General features: G+C 41.7%; 1 long non-coding RNA gene across 1 annotated transcript; it reads right to left on the reverse strand.

The window, feature by feature from the left end:
- Positions 1 to 382: 382 nt before the first annotated feature.
- LOC130681930 (uncharacterized) lies at positions 383 to 4357 on the reverse strand. Its single transcript, XR_008995218.1, has 3 exons — positions 4187 to 4357; positions 3364 to 3409; positions 383 to 457 (listed from the first exon to the last, which is right to left on the reverse strand). It is a non-coding gene; the product is annotated as an uncharacterized LOC130681930 (long non-coding RNA).
- Between the last annotated feature and the right edge of the window lie 1643 nt (positions 4358 to 6000).

Raw genomic sequence — 6000 nt, forward strand, 5'->3', positions numbered from 1 at the left:
AAAATAACAAATATAAAAGAGAACATCTAAAACTGAAAATTGAAAGTCTCATTTTCAGTAAAATATCATTCTCTTACTCAAATAATATCCCAAATAGCTAGATAATACCTCACATTTACCAAAAGGAAAGCCTTTTGTTGAGGCTAAAAAACAAAAACAAAAAATAGCTCACTGACGTAATTTGTTACACCGATCACAGTACGCTAAAATGTTCAAACTAACTCTTGTACAGGACCGTCTTCCAAAGCACACAGAGATTTGTTATTCCTTAACATTTTGTCTTGTCACATATTACTAGTAAAATATTATTGCAATTTCATATATACAATCTATACAAAAAAAGAGCAAGTATTTTTTACATTGATATAAACTGTGACCTCACCTTTAAGAGTGTCAGGGCCTCACTTGTATAGAAAGTAATGTTCTCCTCAAACATTTCTGTGAACTCTGTGAACACCTACAAAGTTAAACAAGTTTTCAAAACCAGTTTTTAAAGTACAGTAACATTGGCAAGATGTTCTGTAATATTAACACATGGAAACACCAAATGTCCAATATCCACACTTAGCTTTTATTTTTATAATTTTATAATTATATTTTATGTGCCAATACATTCTTCCCTGTTGTTGTAGTCATACAGAAGAAAATATTAAGGATGTGTGCACTACAAAAAAGCTTTTTAAATTGAAAACAACAAAAAAGGATAGTTGGTTAGTACTTTACCTTTAAATTTATGCTATTATAAAAATATTTAAAATGAAATGTTGAATGTGCTTCAAGAAGTAACTTTTCAAATAAATGTACTATTATTTTATAATTTATGCAACATGTTCTTTTAAACAAGCTTTGTATTCTCATATGTGAAACCAGCAAATAAAATCCGGAGAGATGCTTATAAAATGTCCTGCTGCCTTTTAAGTTTTAAAAAAGAACTACATAAATTGTGCAAAGATATATGTACTTTGACAAACTGAATTTAAATAAAATCTACTTCTTATGGTTATAAAGTGTGTGACTTTAAATTATATGAATTGATGCTTGTATTGACTTTTTCGTATATATTTTCCTAACAGCTAAGGTATTTATTTCCAAAAATAACTTCCCCCCTGTTTGCTTCTTATCCCTGCCATTATCTTTAAATAGAGGGCTACAGACATCTTCAGTCCTATGGGTAAAGATGGAGAAATAATGGCTGTAAAAAGATAGAAACACCACGTACACAGAACTCTGTTGGATCTTTAAATGCATACCATATCCCAATTAGTACAGAAGCAGAGTCATGTAAACCTTTACCTCAGAGCTCAGCTTGGCCACTCAAGTTGAACTGGAGCGTGAGCCAGTGGGAAAAAGAAAAAAATCAAAGGACTTCTCACTCCCTGCTTGCCAATGCCCCAGTCACAACTGGATGATCCCACAGGAAGATCGTGTCCAGAGTCATGCCTAGTCAGGCAAGCAGAGATTGAATACCGTCTTCTTAATGGTCCAGTTGGGCTTGCTTCATTTTGATCAGGTCATGACTAGTAGGAGAGAGATGCTGCCCAGAGTTACTGCTGCACCGCTGTACTTTAAAATCGTGCTCGGACCTCTATGGCCTAGCTGAGTTTCCAAGATCCGAGCGGTCAGAATGGACAGCTGCAGAGACTCAAGGCACTATAACAAACCTGTGCTTGCCTCAGTCAAGCCTCGTCGGGAAAAGAAGTTACAGAGGCAGGCACCTTGCTACCTTGGCATAGTGCAGATGAGCTATCAGGCAGGTTTTAACTAACAAGGATAAGATAGTTATTAATTTCTTCTTTCAACAAGTGGCACATTTAGACACTATGCTCTGACTGGAAAGAAAATGTTAGTTCTTGATTTTTCTGTAATCACTATGACCTTGCTCAGGATCCCCCCACCCTGCAGCCCTCAGTTTGTATCATGACTCTCCAGACAGCATCATCAGCTACTTTCCCTGTATTTCCACAGGGCATGCAGAGACTTGTAAATACCTTCTACCCAACACTGAGCTGAAGAAGACTCTGGAGCACTAAACTTGGGTCATCTCTCTGCCTGACTATGCCACCCATCAACTTGACTCGGCTGTGGTTGCTGACAGACCTGTTTTGATATGGAGGGAACACTGAATGAAAGTCTCCTCCAGGAGACCCAAATGGGGTACAGAACAAATACTTCTCTGATTTCAGATTTTCCCTTAAGCTCTCTAACAAGGCTCCTACCCTGAGATCTTAGCCCAGGAAAAGAGAAAAGATCATAAAACATGTTTCCTCAGCTGTCATCATTCTTTGCTCCTTCTCCTATCACAGTCATCTGAGACAGAGGCACAGGCATTCCAGTCACCTTTGCTCTTTGTAATGGAATTCCTTTAAATCATATTGCCCTTCCTGGGAACACTAAGCCCCAACCTGAATGATGGGAGGGGTAACTCCTCTCTAGTCTGTGCAAGATACCACATGAAATTCCTATTTCACCAACCTGGCTCTCCATATGTCAAAGAAAACTTGAAAAGTTTTTATGGCTCTTTTTTCTTGACAATATTTTCTTTTCAAGATTATTGCCTGCTATAGACCAGGAAAAAAATCTTATTCCACATGCTGAAAATTTAATACTGACATCCTCTTCTTTTTTGTATTCCTGTTATAATCCTAATCCCCTCGCTTATGCACACACACAGCATACACAATGAGGAAAATAGGCACATCTAGAAAATTAGACTCTTCTACATGAATAAATGTTAAAAGGTTAAAAGGTAAATGTACATTAATAGTCTTCAAAAGTGTAGTATACCTGTATCATATACATTTATGAGGGATCTACTATGTCTTAGGCCCTAATGATAAACACAGAAACGAGGGTTAAATTTATTAAATCTACCAAATCCACGTCTATGCATTTAGATTATATTCTAAGCGATGGAGAATCAATTTGATGTCCTCTCCTCTACAAAGGCCACCTGAATTTTCCAAGTTCACGTTCCATCTAAGGTTCAGACCCTCATACAAAAAGCCCAGTTGCATATGCATGCTCAATTTGGTACCTGAGTGGTTAAATAATCCTGTATGGATATAAGTAATTAGACCTTACCTGAATTGGTACACACAGAGGTACTGGCAATCAGAGCACAACCAGTCTTATTTAAAAATAGGCCTGAAAATACAAAATCAGGAGATCTTTAAGGAAAGAGATGGAAGCAAAATGGCAGCATAGCAGTTTCTATCACCCCAACCTCCATCAAATTGAACAACTATCCATGCATGAAAACACCCTCCTAAAAGCAGATTGCAGGTGATGGATGACAGCACCTGGGTGAAGCACAGAAGTAAGAAGGACATATTGGGGAGGGAGAAAAGATCGGTTCACACTTACTGTCCCACCAAGCCCAGGCAGCCCAGTGTGGGGAGACACCTTCCTGCTGCGGCAAGGAGAACATAGTGAGCACCCAGTGATACCATGGGCTCTACAGAGGACCCAGCCCTGCACCAGGCTGACTCCTGTGGCTCTAGATGGATCCCTGTGTGATCCTGTGAACCCAGGCCTCTCACCCAGTACTTGGGGGCTCCAAAACCACAAGCAGCTCAGCAGCCCCTAATGGCATCCTTGGCACCAGGTGCCCAGCAAGCTACTATAAGCCTAGACCCTGATTCCCCTAGTGCCTGCCTACTCAGTGGCCTCGGGCAGCTCACATATCTCCGAGAAGCTTCCAAGGAAGCACTTCTGGTGGCTGATCACAAACCAATGTCCTATTCACTTTCTCCGTTGCCAATCCCAGCAGCCTCAGGTGGATCCCATGGAACCAGGATCCCTGAGGGCTCCCAGGAACCCAAAAATACACATCCTCCCATTGTCTACTGGCAACAATGGCCCCAAGTGGTGTCCCTGGCACAAAGTTCCAAGTGGCCTCCTGTGAACCCAGTCCCAGGCTCTTTCTGATGTCTGCCTACTCCATTGTCCCACACAGCTTCCAGGACAGGGCTCCCAGAAGACTACCACAAACCCAGGCCACGTGCTCCCTCTGGTGCCTGCCTACTCCAGTGGCCCTGGACACCTCTCATAGTTCTACGTGGCTTCAACCACAGGGATCCCAGTGGGCCCCTGAGAACCCAGGCCTCTGACAGCTCTGGAGGTCCCTGGTGGCACCAGAATCCCAGCTGGCTCCCAGGAACCCAACCATTCCCCCTCACCCTGGCACCTGCCAGCTCCAGTGATCCCAAGGTGGCTCCTGCTGCAACAGATGGCTTCTCTGGCACCAGGCTCCCAGTAAGTATGACTCCAGGCCCCCAGCTCATCACAGCACCTGCTGGCTCCAGTGGTCACAGGCAGCTCCCATGGACCCAGGCAGCTTCTGCAGCCCTAGGCTTCCAGCAGGCTCCCACAAAGCTAAGGTCCATCCCACACGGGTGCCTGCTAGCCCCAGCAACCTTAGGAAGGTCCTGTGGTTCCAGGCAACTGCCTCAAGTTCAGGTTCTCAGAGGGCCCCTGAAAACTCAGGCTTTCCACCCACCAGGGATTGGCCAGCTCCAGCAACCCCAGGTGGCTAGTGGCCACAGGTGATTTCACAGCTCCGGGAAGCTTCCTCAGTTCCAGGCTCTTAGAACACTTATGTGAACTGAGGCCCCCAGGCCACAGTCCCAGGCTGCTACACTCACCCCCTGACCCAGCCCACCATGGCACCAGCTGACTTCCCTGGCACCATGTCCCTGACAGGCTCCCATGAATGCAGACTCCCAGCTCACCCCAGCACCCACCAGCTCCTTCTGTCCCAGAAGCTCCTGTGGCCTCAGGTCCCCAGACGATGCCTGTAATCCAGGCTCCAGCAAGGCGCCTGTGAACACAGGCACCCAGCAGGACCCAGTCCCAGGCATTCAATCGACCCCAGCACAAGGGCACTCAAGACTCCAGCAAGGAGGAGAGAACACCTCTAAATTAATCATATGAGGCCAGCATTACCCTGAATCCAAAGCCATAAAAAAAACACTAAAGAAAAGAAAAATACAGGCCAACATGACTGGTGAATATAGAAGCAGAAAACATCAGAGCTCTAAAATGTTAGGCAAACATTGATAGGATTCAAGGGAGAAATACGCAAATCTGTCAAAATAGTAGGTGACTTCAATACTTCACTTTCATTAATGAATAGAACAACCAGACAGAAGATCAAAAAGTACATAGAGGGCTTGTACAACATTACAGACCAATTGGACTTAACAGATATGTACAGAACATTCCATTAACAAAATAGAAAACACATTTTTCTCAAGTGCTCATGGAATATTCTACAGAATAGACCAAATGTTAGACTATAAGACAAGTATTAATACATTTAATAAAGCTTAACATCATACAAAATATCTTTACCTAGCACAAGGAAATGAAATTAAAAATCAGTGATGTAAAGAAAAGTGGAAGTTTCACAAATACATGGAAATTAAACAATATACTGTTAACTATTGATGGGTCAAAGAAGAAATCAAAAAGGAAATTAGAAAACATATTGGGATAAATGAAAACAAAAGCACAACATACCAAAACTTATAGGATGGAGAGAAAGTAGTGCTAAGAGAAAATCAATAGCTGCCAATACTTTCATTAAAAGAGAGGGAAAGATCTCAAATAAACAACCTAACTTTATGCTAGGGAAAGAAGAACAAACTGAACCCAAAGCCAGCAAGAAGAAGGAAATAACACAGGTTCAAACACAGATGTACAAAATAGAGCATTGTAAAACAATACAGAATATCAAGTAAACCAGGAATTCATTTTTCACAAAGATCAACAAAATCAATAAAGCTTTAGCAAGATTGATTAAGAAAAGAGAGAGATTCAAATTATTAAAATCAGAAATGAAAATTGGAAAATTACTACTGGTTTTAGAGAAAGAAAAAGGATTATAAGAAAATACTATGAATAATTATATACAACAAATTGTATCAACTAGATAAAATGAACAAATTACTGTAAATACACAACCTACAAATATTGAGCCATGAAAAAATAGAAACTATG

Source organism: Manis pentadactyla, chromosome X (genome assembly GCF_030020395.1).
Source record: "Manis pentadactyla isolate mManPen7 chromosome X, mManPen7.hap1, whole genome shotgun sequence".
Taxonomy (NCBI): Eukaryota; Metazoa; Chordata; class Mammalia; order Pholidota; family Manidae; genus Manis; species Manis pentadactyla.